A 19,603-nucleotide genomic window follows, 5' to 3' on the forward strand; every position below is an offset into this window, starting at 1 on the left:
CCTCCTTTTTCAATAGCAGGCGGCAGGCTTCAGGTACCCGATATGGCTTTTGTTTTACTGTTACGCCTTCGGGAGTGGGAATGGAGTGGACCGCCAGGGAGGTTCTACCCGGCTGGTCTGAGAATACTGTGTGGTGTTTCATAAGAACGGCTAGTACTTCCTTTTTCATGGTCTCGGTAAGATCAGGGTTTATAACGGTTTGGTCCACAGTATGAAGGACCGGGGTGAGAGTGGCCACTGGTTGGGGAGAATGGGGTGGTGTCCCCAGCCATTTCTTTAGGATATTGATATGGTATATCTGGGTTCTGGTAGGGGAGAGCCGTAACACATAGGTGGTTTTTCCAATTTTTCTTTGAACAGGATAGGGCCCCTGCCATTCCTTCCTGAGTTTGTGAGTCGAGGTAGGTAATAAAACGAGGGCCCAATCACCTACCGCCAATTCTCTGCATTTTTTTCCTTTATCGTAAAAGGTTTTTTGTTTGTTCTGGGCCTTCTCCAGGGTCTCATAGGAGAGAGTTCTCAGTTTATGTAGTCTTGTTTTGAGTTGATTGGTATAATCAAGTAGTTCCTGTGCGTCCTGAGCTCCCTCCCTTTCCCAGCTATCCCTAGTGATTTCAAGAAGGGTGCGGGGTTTCCTGCCACAAAGGAGCTCAAACGGGGAGGGCCCCAGGCTGCTCTGTATCTGGCTGCGTAGAACAAACAGAGCCAGAGGAAGCAGCTGGTCCCATTGTTTCCTGTCCCTCGTCAAAAGCTTCTTTAGGGTTACTTTAATGAGGCCATTGTAACGCTCCACCAACCCGTCCGTTTGTGGGTGGTAAACCGAGGTGCGAAGGTGCTTGATGTGCAGAAGCTTACACACTTGTTTAATCAGGCGGGAGATGAATGGGGTACCTTGTTCAGTTATTAGTTCTCTGGGGAATCCCATTCGTGAAAAAAGTTCTACCAGATGCTAAGCTATCGCTGCTGACGTCACCGCTTTTAGGGGAAACGCCTCTGGATAACGGGTGGCGTTGTCTACTACAACCATGACATATTGGAACCCTTTTGTTGATTTGGGAAGGGGACCCACGATGTCTACCCCTACGTGGTCGAATGGCTTCCCAATGATAGGCAGGGGAACTAAGGGCACTTTTGGGGGTATGTAAGTATTTCGTTTTTGACAGATATGGCACTCTTGACAAAACCGTTTTACCTGAGCATAGACACCGGGCCAAAAGAAATGTTGGGTGATAGAGGCTGGGGTTTTCTCTGTCCTGGAATGCCCTGCTAACAGATGTGCGTCGGCATAAAACATGACCTGTTCACGGAAATCGGTCGGTACTATCAACTGGGGTTGATCTTTTTCGGTCCCTAATCTATACAGAAGACCCTTTTGTTCAACAAAACAGGGGTAAGTTCGATTGCCCCGGTTTTTGTTTTCTTGCGCATTCTGCCATGCCTGAGCTAGAGAGGCATCGTTCAATTGGGCAGTCCGAAAATGGGAATCACTGGCCATGGGCTCGGATACTAGGAGACCAGATATGGAAGTGCTAGTCATGCTAATTTTCTGAAGAGTGTCTGACATAAGGGTGGAGAAACATAAGTTGTCTGTACCTATGATGAGGGGTTCAGGTAACTCTGGGAGGACCCCTACTTGACAGTGTAGCTCTCTACCTTTTTCGGTTGTAACCGTTACTCTAGCTAATGGGTAGTTCTTAACATCCCCATGTACACATTTGATCCCAACGGTGCGTCCTATCAAGATACATGAGGCAGGGACAAGGTTTCGCCTGACAACAGAATGACGACAACCTGAGTCTAATAAAGCTCATGTTTTGTTTTTGTTCAGGATCACACTTACATAAAACGTGGGTCCTGTCTCTTAGGCATACATAATGGCGTGGGGCATGTAGCCTACTTCCATCGGCTCTTCTTCCCCTTTTTCTCTCCGCTTTCGGCAATACCGGGCTATGTGCCCCCATTCCCCGCAGTCATAACACTGTGGTCCCATCACCGCATGAGTTTCGGGCTTACTGGGGCGTACACGAAAAGGAGGCTCTGGAAGGGGTTTTGGATTCTTCTTTTCAACTTTAGCAGGAGGTATGGTTTTGGTGCCCCTTTCCGGTTCCCTGGGAATATTGCGTGACTGAGCCCTGGCATAAGACTTGGCCATGTCTATGGCCTGCTCCAGGGTTAACCCTGCATGTTGCCTAAGCCATCTCTGGGTTCCGTATGGCAGGGCTTCAAGGAATTGTTCAAGATAGATCTAATTCATAACGTCATCCATTGTGGAATCCATGGGTTTCAGCCACCTATCAGCTGCGTCCTTTAGTTTGAAAAAAAGAGTTTTAAGAGTATCAGCGGGGAGCCCTCTCTCTTGTCTGAAACGCAGTCTATGGCTCTCATCATCTACTCCCATTCGATCCAGGACAAACTGTTTTACGTGGCCATATGTGGCGGTCCTGTCTTTGTTGGCTAACTGATAAACCGCTTGGGCTTCCCCTGACAGAAGGGGGGCTAGGTAAAAGGGCCATCGTTCTCCCGGCCATGCGCTAGCCCTTGCCGCCCTCTCAAAGTAAAAAAAAAAATAAGACAGGGTCGTCTCCGGCGACATACTTTTGAAGCGGAACTACAGCCCCCGGAGGCGGGGCAGCCCGAGTTTGTCCTATCACCGCCAGCAGCTGAGTTTGTCCTTCAGCTAGCTTGGTTAGGTTGTCTGCCTGTTGTTGAATCGCGGCAGTGAAGGTCGCTCGGTCGTGCTCGGCTTGATCGGTCGACTGTCCAATGGCCCATTCAAGTTTGGCCTGTCCCTCCCTCATTTGGTTTATTAAGGCTTCCATCTTGTCAGACGGAAAGCTCCTATCTGGATCGCCACTTGTAACCCGACTGGGCTAACAAGGAGGGAAGGAGCCAACAAGCACAATGATAGTACGTAAGAGGGTACAAGAATGTGGTGACATGATTGGAAACGGAGTCCGTCGTCGAGAAGCTGGGCTGAATGGTTCCTACCGTCCTTCGTTTCTTCTCGGTCCTCCTAGATTTCGTTTTCCAAGTAATGCTTTTGCACATGAACATTAATTCATCATCCTGATATGCTTTTACTCTATCAGTTCCAATGGTCCCAATAATCAATTCTTCCATGTCTACCTTCAGTCTGGCGACATCTATTACTTTGGGTTCATTATCCTTTACCTTTATGGTTTTAAGCCAATCACTTAATTCTTGCTCTGACGGACCAATTGGGGTTTGTGTCAAATCTTTTTTTTCTACACTTCTCTCCGCTGTCGCAGAGTCAGCTTCTGCTCCGGTTGGAATTTTATATGGTAAACTTTGATTAAAGTCAAATCAGGCGGAATTTCGTTACTTGTTCTCCTGATCTCAGACAAATCTAGATACATTTTCTCTTTTACTTTTTGCAAACTCTGATTTAAAGAAATAGTCAAAGTTGGTTCTTTTTATTCTCTGGCTTTCGAACACTGGAATTACAGGGCCTATAGTTACGGGGACTGTTACAGCTTCTATATTTTTAGTAAGCTCTTGTATCTTTTCACTTAATTCATTTGTAGAACGCATATACTCAGAAGTACTTGGTTGTTTTTCAATTGGTCTCTCAACTCTTGCTACACTTTTTTGAATGTCATTACTCTGCAAAGGAGTACCAGTAAGTCTAGTTTCTATCACTGGTGTATTCGAGTCATATCTCATTTCTACTCTTTCAGGAAGGTCCCTATAATCTTGTAACCCGACTGGGCTAACAAGGAGGGAAGGAGCCAACAAGCACAATGATAGTACATAAGAGGGTTTTATTTGTGGATGTGGTGACATGATTGGAAATGGAGTCCGTCGTCGAGAAGCTGGGCTGAATGGTTCCTGCCGTCCTTCGTTTCTTCTCGGTCCTCCTGAGTCCTCGGCTCTCGTCACCGGACGTGCCCCAGAAAGAAAAGAGGATACGTAGTATTTAGACAACCGTTCCGAATACTACCAAACGATATGGGAGAAGGGAATGCAGGTAACACTTGTGAAAACAGCCACCACCAGTGTAAACAACAGAATATTCGTGAGAGGCAGTAATCCTCGTACCATAAGCCGTGATGTGATTTCAAAGTAAGAACAAGGCAAAGGAATCCGCAACACCTTAGACCGCCCACTTGCAGTTACCAGTTCCCACCCTTAAGGTAGAAGAGGCCCCGGAGTCTTGTTCTCCGTCTCTCTCCGTCTTTGCTCCCGACTTCCCTCCTTGGTTCTTCCGTGTCTGCCCTTTTCTCTAACGTAGTCGGCCGGGATAGGCTGACGAGCGCTGTCGTCACGGGGGCATGCCTCGGCTCTGTAATGTCTGGATCTTCTTTAAAGGGCCTGCTCCAATCCTGTGAAGGAGATAGAAAGTCACTCTCGGGAGATACTTCGTATGATTGCGTGACCCTGTGACAAATTTGAAAACTGTTTTGGGGTTTCATTAAATCTATCCTCTCTTAGTGGAGCATTAGGAGTGGTCCATAAAGAACCTGGCTGGTAAGGTGGTGGTCTTCTATTTAATATTTCTTCCAGCACTACATCCTACGAATCGCTTTCTCCATGACCTTTCCTTTCTGTTTCCACATTATTCCTTTTCTCAATACACTTTCGCCCTACCGTGGCATCTACCAATCTGACCAGATACATTCCTTCACTTATACCTGCATTCCTCCATCGACGCATTCTAGTCTCATGTGTTTCTCCCCATAATCCAAGTAATCTTCCCCCAATTCCTCTAGGGTTTTCCAATCTTTCTCGCTCTAACTGATGCATCCCATCTTCCCATTTCATTAATGCTTCAAACTGAGTTGGTCTAGATCTCGGTTCAAGTCTCATCATGTTTTCTCTTAAGTTTCGCAAAACAGCCGGATTAAAAGATCCTACTTCTGGAAATGCTACGGCACTATCATTTTTTGTATATTTAGCCCAATTGTCTACCCAAATACAGGTATGATATCCAAATTTCGTTGCCATGTAAGAATCAGGCGTTTTTGCCGGAGGAAGCAATTTTCCCTCTCTCGTTTCTATTTCTTGGTCTGGTGAAAATTCGTTTTCCAAATCCTTTAAACCATGAGGATTTCTTCCTGTCCTCCCATAATAGTAATCCATATTTCTGATTGTTTTTCTGTCTTTCAAAAGATCGCTAACTCTTCTGTTGCTGCTCTGTAACACCAACCTATCACAGCGCGGTTTACACTAGCGTACCAATTAGAACAAGATACGTCTTCTTAGTGCTTAACCAATTACTTTGCTGCTTTCGTTGATGCACCAATCAGCCCTTACTCTGTCTTGGTCACAAGGACCAATCCCTGCGCGACACTTTTGACATCAACAGCGCTCCGGCTTCTGCAGCGCTGACTAACCCCTCCTTTACAAGGTTTATCGAGAAGCCGTATTTACAAAATATACAACTGAATCAGTTAGTAACTTACACAAAACAACTCCATTCGTCTGTTTCGCTAAACAAAAGTGATAGTTTTCTCAATCACACAAGTATTCTGTATGTCCAGTAGACAGCGCTTACCTCTTTTCTACCTCAGAATTTTACACTCGCCGATAAAGCAGCGCTTACCTCTAACTTTACCCTTCTCTCAAGCTCGGGTTAAGCTCTATTACTCTCCTGGCAGTAAGTTTTAAATCAGGATACTCAATGATCCCTGTACTCAAAAGCCACAATTTTATAGGCTGTCCTTGCTATGCATTTATCCTTTCACACGCAAGGTCCCTAAACTTGTGACTATGCGATGTGCGACTTCACTTGCCACACTTCCTCTGCCTGCAGTCAGAGGCACCAGCTTCACGCAATCCTCTGAAGCCTTTTCAGGACTACATATAACGTAATACAGTCTCAACAGATGTTAGTCGTAATTCTGTACATTTACTTCTATATATTTCACAATGTACATTATCCTAGCTAATTCTATAGCAACCAATGCTCTGCTACCAAGTTAATTACTGCTCCAGCGCCTCTCGGGAAATCATCTCTAAAATCCTCATCACCTTTCACTCCATTACACCCGAGATCACAGTTCCTACACCTTTTGTTTTACTCTTGTACAGTGCATGTGGGTTGTAGATAGACGCAAAGGAAATTCAGCTGTAGGCCATTTCCTTAATTTCCCTAATGAGTCAAACATTGCTGTATCAAAGTATGCATGTATCCACTGTTTACTGTGGACCAAAAAATTGAGAGATACTGGAGACATGGAATAAAATAGACATTAATTACTAAACCATATCTTTTGCTCGCCCATAACTAAATGGCAACCCCTACCCCATGAGTCTCCCCAATACACCCTCTTTCACAGACTACTACGCAACATCCTGGGATGTTTGTTTATGGCTGGTGAAGTTTAACACATTAGGGCCTAGTAAGTCTTTGAGTTAGAAACAGTGATTTCAATGGAAATATAGACGTGCAACCAAAGTACCTTTTACGACTGAGAAGTGGCAGTACTCTCTCAGGAAACGTATTTCACAAATGTTTAGAAGTGCAGGCACTCACCCTTGCAAATTAAACAAGCATTGGCAATGCCGATAGGCTTGGCTTTAAAGGAATGTTGTATTGCAATGTAAGAATCACATGTAAATAGTACAGGAACGATATGTATTTGTATGGAAGCAAAGAACTGTAGAATAATATTGGTGTAGGTGCTCTAGCGCCTCTCCGGAAATCAGCTCTAAAATCCTCATCATCTTTCCCTGAAGTCACAATTTCCACATTTACTCATCAGTGGGGCCCATAACACTGATTTCACTTTATGCACTTTCTCTCTACTTCATGGATTGGTGAGATTCAAAGGAGAGCGGCTGGATCATATCGGAGTGTCTAAATTAAGTTAAACTATTTAAAAAAATATACATCTGCAGTTTAAATTATTTTACCATGGTTTCAGTGTTTAATCGATTTATTCAGACACACCACCATTTATTTAGATGGATCATGCTAGTAAAAAAAAAGGCTAAGGATGAACAAGACCAGCTTAGTTCTTCATGTATCTACTTTTTATTTAGCAAAGATTTGTTGTCCTGACTTATTTTATTAACGAAATTTTAAAATATATTGAATTCAGGTTTATTAATCGTAAATCTCAAACATTAAATTTTATTAAATGAAAGCTCAGAAATGGACATTTATTTAATTTTCAAAGGACACTGTTATTTAAGAAAAGAGAGATAATAGTTCCCAAATCATCATTCTATTTCCCCAACTATCAACCTCACCCCATGACTCTATTCCCATTCAGGCTAAGTTCAAAATGTCAAGAAAAACAGCAAAGTTCTTACGCATCAGAAATCAAATAACCATTCCGACAGCATGTCAGGATACATCAGGAAAGAAAGTTTTTTAGTTCGGAACGCCTTCTTTTATACCCTTTTTACTAACTAAACTATCTAATTTTCTGAAACATTAGGTGTCTCAAATACTTCTGATTGGTCCTTTCAAGGGGTGGACGAGCATAACCTCATCTCAGCTTCTGCGGTGTCAGCAAAATTGAATATAGTCTTTGTTCTGTAAATGTTCATGTCACTCGTGTCCCCAAATTCTAATATTAGTCTTTAATTCCCATGATTTCACTACGGACTTCCATTTTGTTGGCAGTCATTCAGGGTTTCAGGGCAATCTGTCCTTGACCCATTTCATTCAGCTAGAGGCTTTGCAAGCTTTGTCTGCAGTTTTCATTTACAGCTCTGCACATGCGCAGTACGCCTCAAGATCGATTTCATGCAAACGTCCATTTTTCTATAGGCCGCAGAGGCCCATACGGGAACTATTATAGAAACAAACACAGATAGCTATTAATTATTGAATTAAAACCCATTCTGTTTACCTCCCTCTTTACTAAGGTATCCCTGTTAGCTTTTACTCAGCAAATGAAGCTACAATTATGCGTGATTTTCTTACCCATCTTCCAGTTTCTGCCACAAATTGACAAACAGAAAGCACATTCATGCCGCTTTTGGCTCAATTTAACCCCTTCCATGCTGGTGACGAACCCCAGCCGTCACGCTCCATGGTGCTCGTGTGCGGATGACGGCTGGGGTTCGTCACGGCCCCGCCCTGTTCGTTCCGCGGCCGCACACGGGGGGAATCGCGGCCGCACGGAAGGGGTTAACGCTGCTTGTTAGTTTAGGACATGATGAAATCACTTTATTAGTTCATTATGGTTGCAACATAAGCAGAATTAGTTTCCCACGTGTACTTGTGTAGGTGCAAATTTACTCTAGGTTGATAGGCATTTCAAACCATTCATTTAGTTCATGTTACTGTTATGAGAAAGTGGTTTCACGAGGGGCATACAAAATGTTGTTTCTACCCTCGCTCCATCATGGGTTAAAAGGGCAGGTGATAGTTGCACCGTCAGGTCAGACCTAAAAATCCACGCAGGTTAATGACTGCCCTGCCCCCATTTGTGCTGCCATCAGAGAAAAACAACAGAAATTAACTAGTTCTCTAAGACACTTTAATAGCATTCCAATGTCATGTGTGCGCTCCTGAAAGTTCAAGCTTGGTATCTGGTTAAATAAACAAAATGATGACATCTTTGTGGAGAGCAAGCACTTTTTTCACGGAAGCACACAATTTCCGCCCAATAGCAACATGTACTCCTGGTTCCCAACATGTGGATGGAGCTAAAGCATCTGCCTAGTGATCCTCACATAACTGTCTGGCAACAGCTGCGTTGTGAAGCCAGACAACAAAAAGTGTAGGAACTCCGTACCTGACAGTAAGTTCCCACATATTTAAAGTAATTTTTAAATGCTTTGTGTTCAGCACTAAGCTGGCAAACAGCTGTTTATAACCAGGCTGTGCCACAGCAGCATGGTTTTGCCAGGATAAAGGGCTAATACGGTGTGCAGAGTTACTATCAGCAGCATATGTACACAGTACTTAATTTGTAAGAGAATAGGAAACGTTTTGCTGAGAAGCCTTCAGACAGCGTTGAAAGTTGGAGGGGCAAAAACCAAGGGTACATAGTCTTGATTCCATCTCATGCCTCTTTAATCCAACATTTTCTATCTCACTCTTTCTGGCCCTTTTTCATCGCAGCCTGTGGCAGAAATTACTGTAAATATATGTCAGTTCAAAAATGTATTATACATAGTATAAGAAAGGCAGCACATGTTATAAATAGAATGTCACACAATTTGCAAAAAAATCAGTGTTTAAGTGCTTATAGTGCTTTCAAAAATTGTGTTTTAGTAAGAAGCAGACTGTATCTTGTGCAAACCTTTTTTAATAGGTTTTCATTAAAACAACGCTTTCTAGAAACAGTAATATGGTATGCCTCAAAAAAAGTAACCCTTTACCACCATAAACATACCGCCAAATGCGATGCAGCGCGCGCAACAAAATTCGTTGTTTTTTTCCGTTACTTACCTGAAATTGTCAGTTTCCCGTATTTTACAACCCCCCACCCTGCCCCTCCCCCGCCCCACGTCACCGCCCGGTAGCACGCCCTGCACGGGCCGTGGCTGCTCTTACTTCACATTAGAGGAGGCTGCCCCTCTTCCCTTTCTACCTGAGGCAACTCAACCCATCCGGAAATGTTGATTTTTAATAACAAAAAAAATGACAGCTCTTTGTTCAAATTTAAAAAAAGCTGTGGAACCTCCTTCTTAACAGACTTTGACCTCCAGCCACAATGAATCTCAAAACCCCAGCAGATGTCATCAAACAAAGCAACATTCTACAATACCAATTGGTGAGCGTTAGTGGAGCAGGGCTGATTATAACAAAACTTTTTTCTCTACACTGGATGGCCCATTAAGGCCCCTAACCTATATGCCAGCAGTGCTGGCTGAACTAGAGGTGCTGGCAGGCTCACTGCCAATGTGAATTAAACTTCACGTTAACACAGTAACAAGACCTATTCCAAGATCCCTCCTCTGCCACTGCTAAGATATTGGAAGGAGGTGGCAATCAGAATAAAATTAACAGTACTACAATATATAGTTTTTGTTATGTCACCCATCCCTCACCCTACCAACCAAGGGAGTAGCCAGAAAATGTAAATACCAGCCACTTCAAACAAAACGTTTTACGGCACTAAGCAAATGAAGCAAGTCATCACTACCTTCCAGAGAAGAGTTCTCTTTTCTCTTTCATCCAATATTCTATACATTCATCCTTCTATCCACCTGCTGATATCCACAATTTCACCTTTAAATTCTGTCAAGCATTCATTCTTTAAGCTATCATTCATTCTTTCACCATCCATCGCCAAACTAATCCATCCATCCTTTAACTTACCCATCTCTCCATCCACCCTTTCACTTATCCATCCATTCACCTTTTCATCCATCAATCCTCCCTTTTATTAACCCATTCTTTCACTTATCCATCCACCCTTTAATCCACCCATCCTCCCTTTTATTCTGTCCATCTATCCACCCTTTCACTCGACCCATCCACCCTTTCTCATCATCTATTCACCCTTTCACTCATCATCTATCCTCGCTTTTATTCATCCATTCTTACACTTGTCCATCCGCCCTTTCACTCATCCATCCACCCTTTCATGCATCCTTTCAATCATCCATCCATCAGCTTTTCACTCGCACATCCACACTTTCACTCACATATCTATCCAGCCGCCCTTTCACTCACACAACCAACCAACTATCCATTCACCCTTTCAGGTTATATATGAGCCTTTGTCTGCCGGGTTGCAGACAGAGGAGGCCCATCAAGAACTCCACCCCGCTGTAGCTGCTACAGCAAGGGGTTCACTACGCCCCTGTTGGTATGTAATTTAAATATGAACATGAAAACTTGATGTAAGCAGCCTTACAGCACATGCTCATAAAAGGCTAAATCAGTGTAATACCACTGAGCCTAACATAGTAATTTAATTAAGCAGTGTCATAGTACCTACATTATCACACTACTCTAAACAAGAGCCCTAGAACTATAAAACATACATGTAGATCTAATGTGAAAAATGAAGAAAAGCTATCCCCCCTATTTTCATTGTGTAAAGTTCATTCAACCAGATTTACTGTAACAGCTGATCTAAAGTGTACAACGAACTGCTGCTCTGGAGGAGAGACAACCAAAATTGAGTGACCTTTAACCCAGGTGCCAAGTGTGAACAACAATAAATTACTTATCTAGTTTCCTTCAAAGTGTCAGAGAGCTGCTTACGTTGAAGCTTTCACTGCTCTCTGTGGCTGCAGTCGATTGGAATCTGCAATGCGTCATGGCACGAAGTGTCACGTGCTTAGAGGAAGGGAGCCCTGGGTGTTGCAGTCCTGCACAGATAGAACACGCATTTGCAATGCAAAACGTTTCACATTTGCAAGAGTTTAAGCTTTGGCATTGTAAATTACAATTCATTTTATTTATGTTTTAAAAACCAACGGATAAGTAAAAGGCATTGCCCTTTTGAACGCCAGTAGCTCAAACTCTTACTATAGCGCAAACTCGACCTGAGGGTATTTGAGCGCTTTACATGAGCACCAGTTACATTATCGAAGGACTCATACATTTTTATTAGGCACCTGGGGATTCATTGATTTTCCCAGAATCACAGGATGCTGAGCCGACCCAGAGACTCGAACCTGGTTCCCCACCTTCAAAGTCGGCAGCTCTGGCCCTTACGCCACAGCGGTAGCACTTGATGATGGTGAAAGACGTGCATCAGCCTTGCCCTTCTTAATACTCTGAAAATAGTTTCCCTTCATGAAGCTCTTTGGAGAGGAGAGCCACCAACATCGTATCAAGTGACCCCTTTGCACTATAACCCCAACTGGACATCTTGTACCAAGCTTCCTATCATGAGGTTTCACGCAGCTGCATATTTTGTGCTTCGGCTCGCTAAGCCATTGTATACAAGTATCTCTTGTCAGCACAATCTATTTAGCAGAAGACACGCATTCCTGTGTGTACCATTCCGCCCACTCAGAAGGCAACAAGGAATACAGAGGGCATCAGCCATACAATGTTTCACCTACACCTGCATCACATCATTCATTACAGCTCCCCAAGCACTTCCCCGGCTCCCTGTGACAAATTGCTCATCCTCTAAAGCATTATGCATTGCTCACAGGGAGATTCATGAACCTGGACCACAAAAGTTGAGTGATACATTAAAAAAATAGTTTCACAATAACGACCTCTGGGATTATTTTGTATCCACACCTTATCTCATCTCCATCATCCAAACTACATACATTCAAAACCCAGTCATCCAAGTCACCACTGAACCTTGTGGTTACAACGCACTGGCACAAAAACTTACAGTTGATGAAATGATCATTGTAATTTATTAATACCGTTTCTTTTCAAAACCTGCACAAATAAAAACATATATATATCCAAACATCACAATGCATAAATTGCAGTATATTACAATGTTTAAACACAGATAATCAGTAAAAATAACTCAAAGACCATGAGACCTTAAAACAGACAATCATTTTTGTCATAAGTAGCCATAATCCAAAGTAGAATTTATACACATATACCCTGACGCCTTTCAAATTGGACATATCCAAGGTAATATTTGTGAAAATGGATTTGTGGCGTCGACGCGTTTCAAAGGTTTATTCACATTACACCTTCTTTATAAAGACAGTAGTATCGGGCAATAACCACGTCCCAAGCCAAGGTGGGGTATAAGGCCGCTTTATTGGACAGGTAGGCAATACACAATATAAATGCATAATAAATCATCATAGAACATTTTCAAAACTAACACCCCCATCCCCTAAGCCCTATCCCCATGCCAACTAATTCCCCACCTTGTATGGCCTAAACCTCCTTCCCAAATGCCTATCTCCATTTCCTGCCTACCCCTTGACTCCAACTCCTCTCCCCTGATTCCCTGAGTAGCCATACTCCGCTTTGTTACGTCCGTCCTCGTGCTTATAAGCACTTGGATGGACTTAACAAAGCGCCGCAAATGGCTCCTTTTTAGAAAAAATTGAAAACATTCCCATCAAGGAAGACGCCTAAAATAAGAACATATTCTTTTGAAGTGAGACCATAGGAATAGAGGAAGTGGACTTACCCAACCTTGGAACACTGGTTGCAATACACGTTTTAAACAAGGATGATGCGGCTGGTGGGATCATAGAGGTGGGACCGGGTCACCGTATTGAATCAGAGGCCCCATTTATGTAAGGGTTCAAAAACAAAAATAGAACAGATCAAGTGGGACTAGTGGACTGAAGTGCCCTCCGAATTACACAGTCTGCATAATAAGGGGGCGGCATATTCTTCAAATCTTGATATTCTGAAAAGACGTGAGCACACAATGGGGCTCCTGGGGGCCACACTCGCAGAGTGTTCCCCCCGAGCGATTTTGGGCAATGGTACGCCCCTCTCCCGCTTTTTGGTCAGGGGGCTTAGGGATTGGCTGACCGGCGCGCGACGCAAGCATTATGCTCCAGCGTTCGGTGTTGTGCACTTTTAGCATCCCGGGCGAGGTAGGGCTGTAATTTTTGACTCTCCGTGGTGCGTTATTCTTGGTTTGAATTACAGCGCTTTACGTGGCTATGGAGCACTCCGCTTCCGTTAGGAAAGCGTTGAGAATGATGGCAGAGGAGCGGCGGGAGGATTTATTGTTACCAGGAACGCTTTCACAAGCGTGGATAGGTCTGGAAAGGGGGGAACGCCAAACATCGGGCGGTGTCTCGGCGGTAGTAGTCGCTTGCATGTTAAGCGAGGGCTCGCCCACACCGTCCGCGTCGGGTGCCTCCTCCCAGTTAAAAAACGTACCAGGCAAACACTCACCACCCGCGTTGTTACAGGTCCCGGGGTCCCCGCCTGCTAAGAGAATCGCTACCTCGACTCGAGGTAGGAGGAGAAAGTCACGCACACGCGCAGTGCCCTCCTTTACAATAAATAAAAGGACACATTTTAAAACGTGTCTCAGCGTGGACTGTATCACCTAATAATAAAATAATAAATAAACAGGGATCTCGGAGGGGGTGGGGAGAGATAAATAAAAAACACACCTTGGCGGGCAGACTGATAACATTTAAAAAAACACGTCAAATGTAGCATCTGAAACAAATGGTAGCAGGGAGAGGTGGCTTTGGAGCTGTTAAACAGGGTTTGAGCCTAGGGAGGGCTGTATTACATAAACAGAGATCACTGGCAATGCAACAAGCATTGGCAATGCAAGGGGTGCAGGAAGGCTTAATGAGGAAGGGAGTGGAGGCACGGGAAGAAAGTAGTCTGTGCAGTAAAGGGGTCAATAGCCGTGGAAGGACACAAATGAAGACATGTCAATCATAAGGAGGGACTAACAAGCCTACAACAAATCGGAAGGCGGCATTTAAGACACAAGCCAATGAAAATGGTGGGCGTCGAGTGGATGGAGCTTTCACAAAGCTTCCACTCTATAGTGTAAACTGCATGTCTCAACGAGATAGAGCAAGCGCTGCCTAGGCGAGACCTAAAAAGAGAGGTGAAGAAGCAGGTTTCTTCACAGAAAGACTTCAATGATGCGAGCGCTCCACCTAGTGGCCAAAATGTGAATAGGCCCAGCTTGCCTACTAAACTAATTTCATCCAGCAAGGATATTTGCATTTTTGGCTTGAACAAATATGGAAATAAGGACATAGTTGGGAATTTGAAGAATGGCAGGTGTTTATCTCCTATTGTAACTACTGAAAATGGAGAGTCTGTGTTGTTTACAAATGTTCCTTCTCACAATATTGACGTGGTGCAGTCCTTACCTGTCAACAGTGGGTATGTAAATGAAAATGTTGACTAAGGTGCAAGAAATTTCAAAGTTGTTCCTCCTTTGTCGGATATTTCGAATCAAATGGGCGCTAAATTGTTTATCAGTTCCAAGAGCCCAGAGGGTCATGGCCAATGGGTGTGGTTACCACAAGAGATTACTGATGAAAGCAGACTACTAAAGTTAAAGGACAAAAGCTTTGTTTCGGCTGCGAAATCTGGCGTTTTGCAGTACAACGAGGGCGAAATACTGCCAGGCGCAATAAAGGGCAGTATAAACTTTCCAGTCAGGTGTCAAGCATCCTGCACCGTCAGAAGCTAGAAAGACGGGGAATTTTTAGCGAAATTTCCCAAACCTCTGGACGACAAGAGAACTACCTATTGGCAAAATGTCATTAATTGGAGGTAGTTTGATGGTGGTATGGGTGATGGGGAACAACCTAGTGGTAGCGGCAGGGGTGGTAGTGCAAGCAGGAAAGGGGTGGTAGTTAGTTTTCCACTAGAAGGCGATAATGATTCCTTGGAAGAAGGGGAGCTATCAGATTTTGAGGCCATTTGAGAAGGTTTGCCCAAGCTTTCAGGAAAAAACGGGGGGTATACTAAAGATATTTCCAGATTGTATTTTTCATAGGATACAGACATTGTGGGTGCCGCCTAAGGAATCGCTGCGAAGAAACAAGTCACAAGAAAGAAGCACAGTTTATTGACCGATGACCAACCACATAATAAATCAGGTGAGGCTCCAATACAGATTCCAAAACGTCTAAGAATGGATAAGGGTGTCGCTACTGATGGGGTACAAAATGTATCAGCTTCTCTTCAAATCCAGGCTCTTGACAGTAAGGAGGGGGGTACAGCAACTGACACTGTTAAAGCTTTAGCAGTTGATGACGATACACAAAAAGCAGAGTCTGAAAGCAAAACATCTGGCCTTTTTAAACGTCTACCTTACATGGGTGTTTCCATGCCATTAGGTGCTCACTTAAGTAAGGTCACGAAGGACAAAATATGGAAAGGGGAATTTGTTGACGTTTTCAAGCTTCTACTTAGAGAAATACAAGCCAAAGTGGGCTCCAAAGAAGAAGCTTGGGAACTTTCAAAATGACCGAGGGTACCAACTAATATAGATTTGTGGACTTCTGCATTTCTCATCTTCACAAGTGTTTATTGCGAAAAAATTTCAGAGAGATCGGTTTCACTTTTTAAGTATCTTGAAATCATTAGGAAGGCGGCGACTGAATTTGTGGGCCACGCTTGGCTTCATTACGATGAAGAGTTCAGGGCCCGGTTAGCTTTAATGCCTGACAATGCATGGGTGGAGGTTGACAGTGAGCTTTGGCTACAGTGGATGTACCCCCAAAGGCCACCCCCATCTATGCACACAGCTAGTGGTTTGGCGGTCCCTTACCGGCCCTTTCAGTTTAGACCCACCCTGGGAGGGGTGGGGGCATGGAACAGACCAACAATGGTTTCCGGAGCATGTTGGAATTTCAACAAAGGGTACTGTGTTAGTAACCCCTGCAAATACAAACATGAATGTTCCAGGTGTGGGGTAAAACATGCAGTCACACAATGTTTTGGGGAGCAGACACATTGGGGAGGCGGTTTTCCGGGTAGGGGAAGAGGGTTTACACCACAGCTTGGTAACAAGGGCTTTTACACAAATCAAGTTGGACATTTTATGTAACTTGTTGCAGTTCTACCCAGACACACAGAAGGCGGCTTTATTACAATGGGGTTTTCAAGAAGGTTTCAAGCTAGGATACCAAGGCCCAAGAAGTCCCAGATTTACGCAAAATTTAAAATCTGCCAAGGCTTTTCCACACATAATCAGGGAAAAGTTACTGAAGGAGGTTCAAGAAGGTAGGATGGCAGGCCCCTTTAATTATTGCCCCCTGGAAGATCTTATTGTGTCTCCTCTTGGGCTAGTTCCAAAGAAGGCTAAAGGTGAGTTCAGAATGATTCAGCATTTATCATGGCCTCAAGGTTATTCTGTCAATGATTTCATTGCCAAAGAGGATTCCCTGGTACAGTTTGAATCGGTGGATTAGGCTTTAGTCATGATCAGAAACACGGGGGAAAGGTCAGAGTTAGCTACGTGTGACATTAAGTCCGCTTTCCGGTTACTGCCGGTACACCTGTCTGATTTTTCATTGCTAGGCATATATTTTGAAGGTCAATACTTTGTTGACAAGAATCTTCCTATGGGCTGTTCCATTTCATGCAAGTTATTCGAGACATTTAGCTCTTTTCTTCAGTCGTGCTTTTCTTTCCGCACAGGATACAAGGGCATCACACACTATCTCGCTGATTTTCTATTTATGGGTACAGCAAATTCTCATCAATGTGAAGTAGCTTTACAGGAATTTCAACCTTTTGCGGAACAGCTAGGAGTAGGACAAAACTGAAGGCCCTTGTTGTTGCCTTACATATCTAGGTATTGAGATAGACATTATCAAAATGCAAGCTTGGCTTCCTCAAAAGAAGATATTAGAAATAACATGGCTATTGGAACATGCTCGCAGTGTACACAAATTGACTTTGGTGGAAGCACAATGTTTGCTTGGTCATCTAAATTTTGCATGTAAGGTCATACGTGCGGGCAGGTCTTTTTGTAGATGTGTAGGTTTCTCTATGTCAGGGATGAAGCTTCCGCACCACAGAATAAGGGTCACAGCACACATGCGAGCGGATTTCGCAGTTTGGTCTAAATTCCTATCTGACTTCAATGGCATTACACTTTGGTCTTTGGACGAAGACTTTTGTGTGGCAACTACAACTCTTTTCTGACGCTTCTGGTGCCCACGGTTTTGGCCTGTTTTGGGAAGGTAAGTGGTGTGCGGAAAAGTGGCAGGAAACCTGGGTCTCCGAAAAGAAGATCATAGCCTTTTTGGAGTTTTTTCCACTTATAGTAGCTCTTGCAGTTTGGGGTCACAAACTGGCCAACAGAACAGTGCTGTTTAATGTTGACAACAAGACAGTGGTAGATTTAGTAAATGGCCAGAAGGCAAAAGACAAACAAATGTCAAAATTGCTACAGATATTTATGCTGGGATGCTTAAAGTTTAACATTAAAGGTCAATGGGAAGTGTTCACCACGGTAATGTGGGAGCACTTAGTGTTTTGTAAAATACCCCTCACACACCAAAAGGCCCCTTGGTGTCATGCTTCATCATTGGGGTGTTCGCACCCCTCTAACGGAATGCGGCGTGCTACGACCTACGACTACGCGGGAGCACTTTTTTGGTTTTTGACTATATGTGGTGCATGTGTATATTTTATGTGAGTGGTGGGACTTGAAAAATACCGCTGTAGGCACACTATAGCCTTGAGTACTATACACATAGACTTTTAATGATTTTTCACTTTTTGTCATCAACATTAATACATTTTTTGGTAATATTAATGAAACGTGAGTAAGGTGGGGAAGTTGTGCCCCCATCCTGAAGAAGGAGACCTGTCTCCGAAACATGTCGACGCACACATGAGGTACTGTCCATTAACACGACAGATCTTACCTCGCACTGCACTTCTTTTTTAATAGTACCAGCCAGGGTTAGGAATAAAAAAATTTGATTAAACTTACGAGCCAGGTATTTTTAAACCTTTCACCACGTCCCACCACTCACATAAAATATCCCCAAACACATGCACCACATATAGTCAAAAACCAAAAAAAAAAGTGCTCCCGCGTAGTCGTAGGTCGTAGCACGCCGCATTCCGTTAGAGGGGTGCAAAGACCCCAATGATGAAGCATGACACCAAGGGGCCTTTTGGTGTGTGAGGGGTATTTTACAAAACACTAAGTGCTCCCACATTACCGTGGTGAATACTTCCCATCGACCTTTAGTTGGATTCTTTTTGTTTATGTAAGTAAGTCTGTGGAGTAAGAATCCTTCTCTATTTACTCTGCCTCCCCCTCCTGTTTTTTGTACGTAAAGTTTAACATTGTCTTCAAGGTGAGACACATTGCAGGCATATCAAATAATATCGCGGATGCCTTGTCTCGTTTTCAGTGGGAGAGATTCCGTGGTTTTGCACCCAGAGCAGATGTGCGGAGGACTCCCATTCCCAGCGAGATATGGAATCTGGTGATATGAGTGCTTATCAGCTCGTGGAGAACCTCCTTAGCTAAAAGCACCAAATTGGCTTACAGAAGAGCTTGTCTGGAATTTTTAGATTCAGGTGCTATGTTCAGAAATTGCAATGGGAAGGGTTTACAACAGCGGAGAGAGGATGTAGTACACTTTATCATGCTTAATATCAAAAAGAACGTTTCCTCCACCACTATAACTGGCAAGTTAGCGGGTATCTCATTTTATGGGAAATTATTCTGGGGATATGAGCCCTCGGCAGGTGAAATGGGTAAGAGGATGTTGCAGGGTTAGGCCAAGTCTAAGAAAAGAGGGTCATACCAGAGAGTTCCTATATCACTAAAGCTGTTGTCCAGGATTATTACAATTTTGCCTAGGATTTGTTTTTCTAAATTTGAATTCCTTTTGAATAAATTGTGTATGGTTTGGCTCTTTTTTGGAGCTTTTAGGGTGTTAGAGCTGCTGGGTACTGCCGTTAACGATGACTTAAAGACAACACATGTATCCCGGCCCCATTCTCATATTGAAATTTTCCTAGAACACTCAAAAACTGACCAGGTGGGCAGAGGTTCAACAGTAATTTTACAGGCTATAGGAGGTTTTCTCTGCCCCATACAAGTATGGTCCGACTTTCTAACTATAGGGGGGGCCTTTTCTCCATTCGTTTTTCGCCTTCAAGATGGCTCCCAACTGAAAGCATCACAAATGTTAGCAGTAGTGAGAAAGTCCCTGAAGTTTATTGGTGAGAACCCCAAAACATTTGGTACACATTCTTTTCGAATTGGTGCGGCCTCAGAAGCGGCCAGATGGGGTTTTTCCATTT

The sequence above is a fragment of the Lissotriton helveticus genome, chromosome 9 (assembly GCF_964261635.1).
Source record: "Lissotriton helveticus chromosome 9, aLisHel1.1, whole genome shotgun sequence".
Lineage (NCBI taxonomy): Eukaryota > Metazoa > Chordata > Amphibia > Caudata > Salamandridae > Lissotriton > Lissotriton helveticus.